A 14955-nucleotide genomic window follows, 5' to 3' on the forward strand; every position below is an offset into this window, starting at 1 on the left:
TTTAGACTATTTTTTATTGATTTTAAAGAGCTTTTTGTATATTATTGAAATTATATTTTATATAACAGTAAAATACACATAACATGAAATTTACCCTTTAACCCTCTTAGAGTGTGTACTTCCTTGGCCTGAAGTATTTTTACATTATCGCACAGCTGTCACCACTATCTTTAGAACTTCTGCATCATCCCAAAGTGAAAAATAAAAAAGCAACCATGCCACAAAGTAGGTGGCAGTGTCTTACCCATACATGTATTGTGCAGGCCTGAGGACATCTTTTAGCCTTGGCAAGGAATGTGCTAACCTCTTCTCCTTTCATACAACGATAGAAAAACGGCTTGAATGATGTAATCCTCTCATTGTTTTTCCGAATCCAAAGCTTCCTTGATTATTGCTACTTCACTTTAAGAGATGTACTTATACATTAAATAAACAGGTGAAAATATGTTCTCATATGACCATCTTACTGAGCAGATTCTGTTTTGTTGAGTCTTTATAGTTCCTACACTTTAATATACTGGTGTTTGATGTTTTCTTTGCTTGCCAATGTGGTATTTCCAGCTGTGCATGGAAATTAATTTTCTATTTGAATAGACAATTCCAGGAAACTATCTATTAAGTTTATAGGAGGCAAAGAGAATGTTCTTTTACAATTTTTTCCTGGTATTCTTGGCATTATAAGGGGAGTAAAAAGGTTGATATAAGAGTCCATGATTGGCAGTTTATTTTTTGTTTTTAACTAATACTACATAAGTAAAATAAACTTTGCCACAGATCACAAAGATGGTCAAAAATAGAATGTGTTTGGCAGTGAGAACTCACCCTCCATTTAACAAAACAATCCTAAATGGATCTTCCATGGACTCTAAAACCTTTCTTGGGCAATAGATCCCCTTCTGTATCTGACTGGTTCTGTGAAATCTCAAAATCTAAGGTCCATAGAATATTCCAAAACCCCAGGAGCCAGGTGTGTTTTAGAATTGAGATTTTATCAGTTGTGTGTTTTTTTTTTTAATTTTAACATTTACCAGCTTTGGATTTAAAAAAAAATTTAATTCCAGTATACTTAACATACAGTGTTAATAGTTGTTTCCGGTATACAGCATAGTGATTCAACAGTTCTGTACATTACTCAGTGCTCCTCATGACAAAAACATTCCCTTCACCTACTTCACCCTTCTCCCCATCCACCTCCCCTCTGGTAACCATTAGTTTCTTCTCTGTAGTTAAGAGTCTGATTTTTAGTTTGTCTCTTTTTTTCTTTGTTTCTTAAATTCCACATGTAAGTGAAATCATATGGTATTTGTCTTTCTCTGACTGATGTGTTTCACTTAGTATTATTCAGCCATGAAAAGAAAGACATCTTGCCATTTGCAACAACATGGAAGGATCCAGAAGATATAAAGCTAAGAGATTTTATCAGTTTCTTAAAAGGTAGCATGGGACATAAATCCTGTGTTACATGGCATGTCACTTTTATTTTTTATTTTTATTTATTTTTATTTTTAAAAATTTATTTAGCCTTTTAAAAAATCTTTTCCTTTTTCTTCAATTTACATTTTTGTTAGTTAACATTCGGTGCAATATTGGTTTCAGGAGTAGAATTTAGTGATTAATCACTTACATGCAACACCTAGTACTTATCACAAGTGCCCTCCTTGGTACCCATCACCCATCCAGACCATCGCCCACCCACCTCCCTCTGTGAACCCACACTTTGTTCTCTATCATTAAGAGTCTCTTGTGGTTTGTTTCCCTTTCTTCTCTTTTTCCTCCTTCTTATATGTTCCTCTGTTTTGTTTCTTAAATTCCACATATGAGTAAAATGGTACAATATTTGTGTTTCTCTGACTTATTTCACTTAGCATAATACATTCTAGTTCCATCCATGTCATTGCAAATGGCAAGACTTCATTCTTTTTGATGGCTGAGTAATATTCCATTGTATATATACACCACATCTTCTTTATCCACTCATTAGTCGAGGGACATTTGGGCTGTCTCCATAATTTGGCTATTAGTGATCATGCTGCTATTAACATTGGGGTGCACATACCTCTTTGAATCTGTATTTTTGTATCCTTTGGGTAAATGCCTAATAGTGCAAATGATGGGTCATAGGGTAGTTCCTTTTTTTAGTTTCTTGAGGAACCTCCATGCTGTTGTCCAGAATGGCTGCACCAGTTTGCAATCCTACCAACAATGCAAGAGGGTTCCCCTTTCTCCTCATCCTTGCCAATACCTGTTGTTTGTTTGTTGTTAATTTTAACCATTCTGATAGGTGTGAGGTAGTATCTCATTGTGGTTTTGATTTGTATTTCTTTGATGGTAAGTGATATTGAACATCTTTTCATGTGTCTGTTAGTAATTTTGATGTAATTTGGAAAAGTGTCTATTCATGTCTTCTGACCATTTCTTAACTATTTGTATTTGGGGTGTTGAGTTTGATAAATCCTTATAGATTTTAGATACTAATCCTTTATAAGATACTATTATAACCCTTTATAAGATACTAACCCTTTATAAGATACTATTTAGATACTAACCCTTTATATGTTGTTTGCAAATATCTTCTCCCATTAAGTAGGCTGCCTTTTGGTTTTGTTGTTTCCTTCAGTGTGCAGAAGCTTTTTTTCTTGATGAAATCCCAATAGTTCATCTTTGCTTTTGTTTCCTTTGCCTTTGGTGATGTGTTCTAGTAAGAACTTTCTACAGCCAAGGTCAAAGAGATTGCTGCCTGTTTTGTCCTGAAGTATTTTGATGGTTTCCTGTGTCACATTTAGATCTCTCATTCTTTTTCAATTTATTTTTGCATATGGTGTAAGAAAGTGGTCCACTTTTATCCTTCAGTGTGTTCCTGAAAGACACAGGATTTTTTCCAACGACATTGTTGAAGAGCCTGCCATTTTTTCCATGGGATATTCTTTCCCGCTTTGTCGAAGATGAGTTGGCCATTTAATTCTGGGTCCATTTCTGGGTTTTCTCTTCTGTTCCATTGATCTATATGTCTGTTTTTGTTCCAGTAGCATACTGTCTTGATGACTACAGCTTTGTAATGTAACTTGAAATCTGGAATCATGATGCCTCTGGTTTTGTGTTTCTTTTTAAGAATTGCTTTGGCTATTCAGGTTCTTTTGTGGTTCCATACAAATTTTAGGATTGTCTGTTCTAGCTCTGAGAAAAATACTGGTGATATTTTGGTAAGAATTCATTATATGTGTAGATTGATTTGGGTAGTATGGACATTTTACCGATGTTTGTTCTTCTTATCCATGAGCATGGAATGCTTTTCCATTGCTTAGTGTCCTCTTGAGTTTCTTTCATAAATGTTCTACAGTTTTCAGAGTGTAGATCTTTTCCTTCTTTAGTTAGGTTTATTCCTAGGTATCTTATTGTTTTTGGTGTCATGTCACTTTTAATGGGGTCTGGGACAGTTCCTCATAATAAAAACATTTAATATTTATTTCCGCAGTGAAATTCATAGCTATTAATACTAAATGAGGTTAAAATAATAAATAATCTCCTGTCTGTTTAGGCCAGTTTTTATTGCCAGATGAGCTTAGATTTGTCACCAAATGAGTAATGAAAATTCTTTGTTCCTTATGGTCATCGATAAGGGACGAATAAAAATCTACCTGTATTTTAGGGATTTCCTAGTCTCTCAGTTAGAAGTGGTGTGGCTCCATGCTCCAGACATGTTTGCTTCTCCTCAGCTCCACACTCAAGTTCTGGACTTACTATTCTCAATATGACAGATACTTTTGTTTCTAGGGCTCTGTTCCTATTACTCAATGATACTTTTACTGAATTTAATCTCTTGCTTTTAAGCCATTTTGTGCCTGGATTCTGATCCTTAACACCCAGTTAGTTTGCCAATGTGGTAAATGTCTCATCATATCTTATATGAATATATATAAATATAAATGTATATGTGTGTATATATGTATCTATATGTATATATGCATATGTATACAACTATGTATATATGTATATAAGAATGTATATATATATATATATATGTGTGTGTGTGTGTGTGTGTGTGTGTGTGTGTGTATGTTCACTGTTTCTGTTCTTTTGCACTGGTTATTTTCAGTACTTGAAATGCCTTTTCCTCTTGTTAAATTTATCTCCAACCACATTATTCTACTAGGGATATTTAGTTTCATCCTCTGTTATATTCTCTATATTCCCTTAGAGCACTGTATCTACCTTTGTTACAGCATGCAGTACATTGTTCCTTAATTATTATAGTAATTATCTCTCTCTCATATTAGACTGTAAGGCTTTTAGAGTAGCGCTTCTTTGTATGTCTATTGCCTTAAACAGTGCTTGGCACAGCAGAGTTTCCAAGATTTTCAACCCAGCATAAATAGAAGGTGTGTGTTTGGAAGTGATAGGGTGATATTGGGAACCAGGGAAAGAGGGATGTGCAATAGAAATAAATTCATGGGAACACCTGGGTGGCTCAGTTGGTTAAGTGTCTGACTCTTGATTTTGGCTCAGGTCGTGGGATGGAGCCCTGTGTCTGCCTCTGCACTGGTGGTGTGGTGCCTGCTTGGATTCTCTTTTTCCCCTCTCTCTCTTTCTCTCTCTCTCTCTCTCTCTCTGCCCCTCATCCACTCATGCTCTCTCTTTCTTTCTTTCTCTCCAAATAAATAAACATTTAAATAAATAAATTCATGAACAAGACAGAGTAGTTTAGAATAGCAGTGGTTTTGTTTATTTTAAATGTACATGAGGGCTAGAAACTAAAAGATTCATGTGGTTTGGAGAATTAGGAAAACTTCAAAAAGGAGTTGAAACTGGAGACAAAGCTTGGCAGGTGGATGGGATTGAGGTAGGCAAAGAAGAGTTCGCAATGCTTTCCAGAGAAGGGGAAGTATGTTGCGGAGGGAATGGGTGTGGATGAGAGAAGATATTTAAGCTGTTGGCCAGTTATAATGTAAGTTCTAAATTAGGAGATTGATAGAAGAAACAGGTCAGTAGGAAAAGTAGGGCTGGATTATATAGGGCAATATATTGTAAGAAAAAGAATGGATCTTTTTAGAGTAAGATGTCATTGTGAATTAAGGTATATAAAACAGGGATGATATGACAAAAACATTTCCGAAAATAAATGTATCCACAGCATATTCACTGATGCGTGAACTAAAGGAAGGTGAGGGGGCTGGTTTACATCCTTTTGCTAAAACCAGTAGGGGATCATAAGGACCTGATAGGAGATGATGGTGGTGAGACCAAGAATAGAGAAAACAAGTGTGACTTTTGAAAAGTAAAACTGTGGAGTGATGGTGAATTTTTTGCATCAATTTGACTAGGCCACTGGATGCCAAGATATTTGGTCAAACGTTATTCTGGGTGTTTCTGTAAGAGTGAGATTAACATTTTAATTTGTAGACTGAGTAAAGCAGACTGAGTCTCCATAATGTGGGTGGGCCTCATCCAATTAGGTGAAGGCCTGAATAGAACAAAAGGCTGACCTCCCCCAAATAAGAGAGAATTCTGCCTGACAGCCTCTGCACTGGAACATTGGTTCCTCCCGGTTCCACAGAAGCCTTGTTGACCTTCAGACTCAAACTGAAACACCAGCTGTGCAGATTTTGGACTTATCAGCCTCCATATTCTGTGAGCCAATTCCTTATAATATGTCTCTGTTTCTCTGGAGAACTCTGACTAATACATGTGGGGTGTGGAGACTGACTAGATATGGATGCTACAGGTGAGGGAGGAATTAAAGCTGACTAAAATTTAGGACTGAGAATTCTGGAGAATAATAATGGTAGCAATAGGGGAAGTTGAAATAGGCAGTCAGTTCTGAGAGAGAATATGTTTGGTTTTGTTTCTGTTGACTCTGAAGTGATATTGGAAATTCGAGTGAAATTGTTACACGCAGGTGTAGTAAGGTGGGTAGCTCGTGTGGGTTAGGCTGAGTAAGGCATCTTGGAATCCTGTGTAAGTGAACAGAAGTCATCTGACAGAACAAACCCCATAGGGGAGTGAGAGAGGAACAGAGGGTAAGAATGTGATTCAGGCTCTCCAGGCGGGAATTACGGGCTTAGAGAAGAAAGATGAGTCAGTACACAAAAACTTGGTTGGGGACAGAGTTCGCTCTTGACATTGGTTTGTCTGTATGTGCATGAGAATGTAAGCTCCATGAAGCTGGTGGTTTCCCCCACTCCTGTTTCTCCCATTTTAAATATTGTGCTTTGGATTTGTGAGATCTCCAGACCATTACTTTTACTTTTATTTTTCACCTTAAATGAAAAATGAAACAGGAATTAGGATTTCTTTGCTGTAATTTTGACTTGGCATTTAAGTAGGTATATAGAATCCGGTTTCACATTTTAATTCCTAGGACTTTGATTTCCTTTTCCAAAAATGTGAAGATTGGTTTAAGAAATTTTAGGATTTTTTTTTTATACAGCTGAAAAATACTGGGGAAAAATATCTATATGTCAAAAAAAATGTTCTAAGCTGCAAAAGTGGCCTTGGGTAAATTCAGAAAATAAATTTTACAGCAAAACTTCCTCATTGCTATTTTGAAAGTTTTTATTGATTTACTATTAATTAGATTATTATAATATATTAAATAATTCAAAGTGTATAATCTTGTCTAAAAGCATCGTTGGACCAACAGATTTCCTCCTAAATTTTAAAGATGTGATTAAAAAATTCTTGGGGTGCCTGGGTGGATCAGTCAGTTGAGTGTTTCACTTAGATTCAGGTCATGATCTCACAGTTCATGGGTTTGAGCCCCATGTTGGGCTCTGTGCTGACAGCTCAGAGCCTGGAGCCTGATTCACATTCTGTCTTTCTCTCTGCCCCTCCCCTGCTTGTGCTCTCTCGCTCTCTCAAAAATAAATAAATAAACATTAAAAGAAATTCTTTACAGGGAGTCTACCCCTATTTTATATAGCTTTAAGTTAATATAACTGTAAAAAGTATTCAGAAAACAAAAACATACTAGCATTATTTTTTCTTTAACTCCAATACTGTAAAGAAATTTCAAGTTCTTATGGTATTTTTATTCTATTACTAAGTCTTCTAACTCTTAAAATCTCATACAATCAACTTACACAAAGAAAAAAAAGAGAAGAATCATTGGTTAAAGTGATCATATATGTTTACTATGCCTTATTCAAAATTATATTGTACCTCCTAATGTGTTTCTAGATCTGTGTTAACATCACAATACCCATTTTTAATCAGTTTTGAGTATTTGATCAATGTGTGATATTTAAATTGTAGTCAATACCCTTTAACAATCTTTTGATTGTACAATGTGAAACATGATGAATTTCTAAGAAGTTTGGAAAAATAAGATCTTTCTATTTAAAAAATGTGCAGTGTATATGTTGATATAATATGTGACACAAGAACTATTGAACAGATGGAGAATAGGTGCCATCAGGTTTAATCCGAAGACATTAAAATACTAATATTAACAAAACCAACATTTTTTTTATTGAATGGCACTTGTGCCCCCAGGATATTGTGTGTTAGGTATTGTAATTCTAATTGTGTGCCTTCCTACTTTCTGGTAAGTAAGGGGAGACTGTCTTTGGCCATTCTTTCTTATTGAACATTTATGTGCAAATTCCATAAGGAAATAATCTGCCTTCAACAACAAGGTGCTGACTTTTTTTGTCATTTAATGTCTCTTTTGTTTGCTTTGAGGCTGTCTTTAATTGAGGACAGTTGATAGGTGAGAAATCTCTTGGGAAGGTAATCAGATACCTGCTTTTATGACACAATTCTTCTATCTACAAACTGATATCTAGAAATAGTGTATTTCCAGTAGTGATACTTGAAAATGATTTATTTTTACTTCCCAGAGTTTCCCAAATTTCTGGATTTCTTATGAAGGTGAGTAATTTATCCTTGAATTTATTTTACTTTTGTGTCTATTTATATTCAAGTCATTTCGCCATTCTTGTTGGTCAGCCAACATCTTAGTTCTGTTTGTGTTGTGTTTGGGCATGAGGATTTGCTCTGCAATCAGATATAGAAGAGATTAGGGGCACCTGGGTGGCTCAGTCGGTTGAGTGACCTACTTCGGCTCAGGGCATGATCTCACGGTTTGTGACGTTTGTGAGTTCCAGCCCCGCGTCGGGCTCTGTGCTGACAGCTCAGAGCCTGGAGCCTGCTTCTGATTCTGTGTCTCCCACGCTCTCTGCCCCTCCCCCATTTATGCTCTGTCTCTCTCTGTCCCAGAAATAAACATTAAAAAAAATTTTAAAGATATAGAAGAGATTAAAAAATAAAAATACATATTTGGGAACATAAAAAAGCATTAGAAAAACTTTTTTAACATTTCTGCTCCGTTTATAAGTCACACTAATGACTGCTTTGCTTCTCAGTAATTTTCCATTTGTAACATTTTATACCTGGATACACAAATGTAATGCAATTGAACAAGAAAACAATTATCTGTCTGGTGGAAATAAATGTATTTATCTCATTGAAACAATTGACTTGTTTAAAAATACACAGAAGTTCTGTTCAGACTGCGGTTACCTGTAATTTGTAAAGAATTTCCAGGAAAGAATTAAAATCCTTTGATGTAATGGGATCAGCTATTGAAGCCATTGGTTGTGAATGATAAATTTCCATTCAGAATTCCCCTGTCATAGAAACCTCTATTTGGAATCATTTTGGTTTTGAGAGCTTTTTTCAATAATCTCTGAGTTTTGGCTGGATCCCTGGAAAACTGCACGCAAAGGCTGTATCTTCCAGTGAAAGCTTCATGTTGACTTGTGGGTTCTATGTCAGTGGAACGTTTCATTGCTTTTTGGCCTGGCTCAAATGTTTCTTGGCATTTTCTGAGGAATTTGTCCCATCCCATCTATAGGATCACACTGGATTCTGGATAAATTCTTAAAGCCATCATTCATCTGCAAGCTAATTTGGGATTTTATTGGGTTTTGGAAGTGGCCTAATACCATTGGGCAATTGAGGATTCAATATTTTTAATAATATTTTCAAGGACATACCTACTTTAAAAATAATACAGGGAAAAACTACTTTTCCCTTAGTCCAGTAATTATTCTTTTGTATCTGATCTTTTCACAGAGGTCAATGTCCTGTTTTAATTTCTCAGTGTATTTTTTGCTCTCTTCACCAGTTTCTAAAATTACTGCAGATCAACAACATTTTCATCTTTCTTAGAGAGTGCTCTGGCTCTGGGCTGACTTCAGTCTTGTGATGTGGGACTGATGTGGGTTTTCATTTTTCACATTAAAAGTACTGCCACAGCTAGTTACTTTTAGTTATAACATCATAGAATGTTGGTGCCCGTAGGTGCCCTGAAGATGGCCTTGTCTAGCCCTCTTGTTTTACACATCAGGGGAGCCAGGCCCAGTTCCTTAGCTCGCACTGCAAGCTTAGGGTGGAACCTGTGGCCACTTCACAACAGAACTGGTCTATAGGAGCACCCCCTCACCCCCTACCAGAATGCTTAAGATCCAGCCCTATTCCCTGTCTCAGGTTTTGTATCTTAAATCTTAAATCTTAGTTTTCCCTAATGCTTTTTAAATAATTCCCCATACTTCCTATGAATTTGGAAAACCAGCAGGAAAAAATTTGTTTTATGTTTGGTTGGGATTTCAGAGTGTTACATATGATACCATTCTCTTCATGTTTTGAGCCATCAAGAAATAAATGTAGGAAAGTGAAAGGGATCAAAATTACTGCCTTCTTACAAATAATGTTGGGTTTGGGACCACATGGTAGACTCAAGGCTAAAGCAGGCTTCCTGTGCCTCCTACAGAATGTAGCCACCCACTGATAGATGGAGAAGTGTCTCCATCTGACCCCCGTGTAAGACCACTCTCAGGAAGGGCTGTCAGACTAGTACCTCTGAGAGACCCCAATGGAAGGCTAGGGGCCTCCCACCAGAGCACTTTACAAGGACTCTGGCAAACTGTAGCATCCCTCTACCACCCATAGGAAGCAGCTCCTTTCAAGTAGGCCATGGTCTGGTGAGTCTTTGTTTTCTATTCTTTTTGTTCTTACCTTACTATTCTTGCTTCCTGTAAGCCTTATGACACCAGCGTCATTTACATTCCCCCCCCCCAATGATGAGTTATTTTCCTGTTATTCTCCTGAATAGAGTTGAAAAGACAACTACAGTAAAGTCAGCCTAGGCAACTGACCGTTTGCATTTGAGGAAAATAAATGAAAATTAGGCAGTGGTGGTGAGAACGCCTTGAACATGTGCTCAGAACATTCACAATAACAGGAAATGAAGAACTCTTCTACTCGTCATCACCAGGGCATTCTTCTGTCATTTTTAAGAGTAAGCTGGGGGAAGACTTTTCCTCTTTATCTGCTGTCTTTATGTAAGCTTGGCCAGAGCTCACTGTTATAGTTTAATAAATATATTCCCAGGTATCTGTAGACAGTGTCAAATTATCTTGTTTTGTTTTGCTTTTGTCTCCTTCTGGACCTGAATTAAGTAAAATTTCAGGTCATAGAATTGTCTTGGAATTTTTAGTTGATTTTCACTTTTATGTAGGTAGGTATCTACTGGGTTTCATGACTTCGTTTTATTTTCCAGATGTTTTCTGAGTGATCATCTTGTTTCTTTACCTTCTGCATTAACAGTTGAAGATAGTTACCTACGACAACCTAGAGAAGATTTAACAGTATCCTTCCTATTAAGAGACTTGTTTTCTTTAGGATTTCTTGCCTTGTGGAACTTGTCGCACCTGTGTATAGACACTTTTACTTAATTCAGAGGTAAATTAAAAGTAATCAAAAATCACAATGTTCTGGACAATCACAGATTCTTCCCCACTGTTATGCTTACTCAGAGTTTGCTTCCTTTTAGTAGGTTTGAGGCCATTTAGATAAAAATACTGAATTGTAGAGTAGGTTTTCAAATGTTATGGTTTAAGATGTTAAGATTTAAGATGTTTCAGTGCATTCTTGAATTGAAACCGTCACCTTTTAGATTAATTGTTTCTGAAGAATTGGTTTCACTGACATCTCTTGAATCATCATCGTGTTTTTGCTTAGTGTGCATGTCAAGTGTCTGTTACAGTGAAAGCTGAGATGTAGCACACAGGAAATAACACAGAGGTAGACATGGTACACAGTGGAAGGCATGGGGGCAGTAGAGAGTAGTGGTGGAGTCCTATGGACCTGGGTTGAAACTCAGTTCTATCCACTGACTTTCATAATCTCTCTGGTTCAGTTTGCTCATCTGAACAATGGGCATACCAATTAATGTCTTCTACTTCAAAAGTCTTGTGAGGATTAAGTGAATTAATACCTGGAAAGCCTTTTAGAGCAGTGTCTGAAATATCATACAAGCATTATAAATCTTAGCTGTTAAACAGTCTTAACATTCCTGGGGCTCCAGGGTGGCTTAGTTGGTTGAATGTATGACTCTTGATTTCGGCTCAGGTCATGATCCCAGGTTCATGGGATCAAGCCCGGCTTCAGGCTCTGTGCTGAGCATGGAGCCTGCTTGAGATTCTCTCCCTCTCCCTCTCCTTCTCCCTCTCTCCCTCTGCTCCCCTCCCCTGCTTGCTCTCTCCCTCTCTTTCTAAAATAAAATTTAAAAAATAATAAAACAATAGTCTATATATTCTAATTGGGTTAATGGATCAATGTTTATCTGTATTTTTAAGTGTTTTTCTTAGTACATTATTATTTAGGAAAACTGGATTAGAAAGATTTCTGAGGTATTCCTGGCTTGCATTTGTTAAAAATTAAAAAAAAAATTGTTTTAATGTTTATTCATTTTGAGAGAGAGAGCCTACAAACACAAGTGGGGGAGAGCAGAGAGAGGGAGAGAAAAAATCCCAAGCAGGTTCTGTACTGTCAGCACGGGGCCTGACTTGGGGCTCGAACCCTAGAACCCCAAGATCATGACCTGAGCCAAAATTAAAAGTCCGACGCCTAACCGACTAAACCACCCGGGTGCCCGCTGGTTTGCATTTTTAAAGGTGAATTGTGTATCAGAAGACTAGGAGCCTCAATTGTGTATAATTTAATACTGATAAATAAAGTTGGGTTTTGGGTTGTCTGTGTGAAATTATTTGATGATTTCAGGGAATTTATTTCCCACTGCCAAACTGTATTTAATTGTCTTCATTGTTGTCATTGGTTTTGGCACTAAAATTGTCGTATAGTCATAATTGCTCAGATTAGAAGGGAAATATTGAAGAAGTCGTCCTCCAGTTATTAACAGATTAACAAGCATAAAATAGTTGGATATTTTTGAGGAATGTAGGATAACCTAATACCCAGGGGCATAATATCCCAAGGAGAAAATTTCCCAATGTGTGTTTTGGGTGTATGGAGTATTAATGTGGGTATACCAATTTTATCATGTAAAGAATTGTGAAGGAAAAGTTTTAGGGGAACCTAAAAGTTTTACTTTAGCTTGTGTAATAAACTTGACTACATCAATATCTGGAAAATAATTAGAATACCAGATTATGTTGAGCGCCTAAAGAAATATGTTTGACAACTTTTAATTTTCTTTCCTCCTACACACCACTTCCTAGTTTGTTTCTGGCACACCAGATGTGTCTCAACACAGTAGCTGATCCGGGTAGAGTTGTGTGAACACCCGTGGCATAACAAATTTTCTCATTTTCATTACATTTAATGAAACTAAAATTGGAAGGAGCAGTGCATGTGGCAAATAGTGTTATAGAGACATAAGGGGTAACTTGCTCTTTTTCCAGACCTCTGCATCAATGTGCCTTTTTTTAAGCTAATATTAAAGTTTGTATGCAAACGATGAATGTACACAAACAAGGCTCATTGTAACCTTGCTTTTCATAGTTAGGCACCAATGGGCTACTCTTGATGCACAGAAGTGAAGAGGGATGACTGGTGGGGGAAAGTGAAAAAAAATTATTCACAGGCAAAGTTTTTTTTTTTATTTTTATAATACTCTATTTTCTGTTTTCTAGCTTCTTTGAATGGACCAATTCACTCCTGTTTTCTTAGCTTAAAACCAGCTTTAGTTCTTGATCTCCATGGAGAAGATACTTTCCACAGGCATTTTTATTTTGTCTTTCATTTCTTTACTGTAGTAATTTCCCCATTATTCTTACTTAGCCTTTTCTCCATTTAAATGCCAGGGCATGTACTATATTTCAGAAGCTGTAATTTTCTTTCAAAGAAATTAATTTTGTTTTTAGCTTTGGCTTCATATGTGATCCGTTTGTGGGTCTCTAGTTTTGAATATCTACCAATAATTTATAGAACCATTTTTTCTCAATTTTTAATTATAGAATAAATATATTAAAAACAGACAGGAACTGTTGCTTACCTTACCAACCTGTGCAGTTTGTTTCCTTTTTGTTTCAAGTTGTATTTGGTTTCAACTTATATTGCTGTTTTCAGGTATTATACTCTTTAATGAGTGGTTTCCAGGAGCAGTTGTTTGGTAATCATTAGTTTACTTAATCATTCCTCTGATGTTGAAGATTTAGATTTATAATGTTTTGCTATTATAAATTGCATCACAACAAAAATCTGTTTGAATATGGCCTTTCTTTTTTTTTAATTTTTAAAATTGTTATTATTAGTATTATTATTATGGGTCATTATTCACTCAGTTTAAACTTTCTGGCCTGATCTTATTAAGTTAAAAGTTTTGAATATTTTTATGGGTCAAAGGATGTGATTTTTAAGAAATGATTTTTGAAGTGCTTTTTCAGATGGCTTTCTACTATAAATTGCCAACAATAATGTCTTGGCTTTATCAATTTTATTTTTCTAAGAACCTGGGTATTGTTGGATATTGTGTCTTAGAATTTTGTATTTGTTAGTTAAATGTAAAATGGTACTTCAGTGTTGCCTTAATTTGCCTCACTTTGGTGAATAAAATGCTTTAATGCTCTTTTTTTCCGATGTGTACCTAATAATTTGATTCCTATGTGCATGTCCATGTTACTGCCTTATTTTTCTTCTGCATCTTATTTTTCTGTCAGTTTATCCCCTTTTGTAACAACCTTTGATCTCTTGTATTTGATAAACATTTCTGCAATATGTTGTTTTCCTTTTACCATGACTGTTACTTTTCTTAGTAAAAGTTAAAGATTAAACTGTAAAATTTACATCTTTTTGTTTCTTTTATTAACTCAAGGTTTAGAAAGCTACCATTGTTTCAAAATACTCAATTTTATGCTCATTTTTATGAGCTAAATCATGTATGTATTATATATGCAAATATACACAGACACACACACACACACAGAAAGACAGAGAATAAGGAGGCATTAGTATTGTAATTATATTATGCAATATAAATTTTGACCCATTTTCCCCTCAGATCACTGGTTACCTCAATATAATTTATTAAATAGCTTTCCTCCCTGATCGTTTTGAATTTTTATTATATCATTACATTCTTACATATAATTAGATATTTTACTGGACTTTCTATTCTTATTTGTTGATGTATTTTAAAATACATGTCAAAACCACATTATTTAAATTATTATTGCTTTATAATACATTTTAAAATCTAGTGGGCTCAGCCCTTCTTTTAAAAAATCCTTGAACTTCTATTATGTACCAGAAAAAGTGAGGATAGAAAAATGAAAATTGCCAGTTTCCCCACCCCTGGTAATCAAAGTCTTGCCAGGAAAACAGATATGAAAAAAACCCAAAAACTGGATACATGTATAATATGATAAAAACCATGATAGAGAGGTGAATACAGAACTGTGGTAGCACAAAGGAAAATAGTATGTTTTCACCTCTTTATTTTTTCTAGTTCTAATGAAAGTTTTGTTTTAACTATAATTGCTATTTTATGTCTACAAAATACTTTGAGAACGTTTGGTTTTTTAATCTTGTAATCTCATTTAGGATTATTGTATCTTACTTATTTCTAAGTTAAGTTCTATAGTTTTCTTGAATATGAAATACTTGTTAGAAGAATTTCAAGTTAAACATGTACATATTATGAATATTATTTGTGAC

The 14955-nt window shown here is 35.5% G+C and overlaps 1 protein-coding gene and 1 non-coding gene across 26 annotated transcripts in view; one reads left to right on the top strand and one right to left on the bottom strand.

Moving 5' to 3' along the window:
* Positions 1 to 14955, top strand: part of HDAC9 (histone deacetylase 9) — a 939894-nt gene that overhangs the window by 95755 nt on the left and 829184 nt on the right. The gene's annotated exons all lie outside the window — the stretch shown is intronic.
* On the bottom strand, positions 198 to 326 carry LOC111559653. The gene has a single exon (XR_002740777.1). It is a non-coding gene; the product is annotated as a U6atac minor spliceosomal RNA (small nuclear RNA).

This window comes from Felis catus, chromosome A2 (assembly GCF_018350175.1).
Source record: "Felis catus isolate Fca126 chromosome A2, F.catus_Fca126_mat1.0, whole genome shotgun sequence".
NCBI lineage: Eukaryota > Metazoa > Chordata > Mammalia > Carnivora > Felidae > Felis > Felis catus.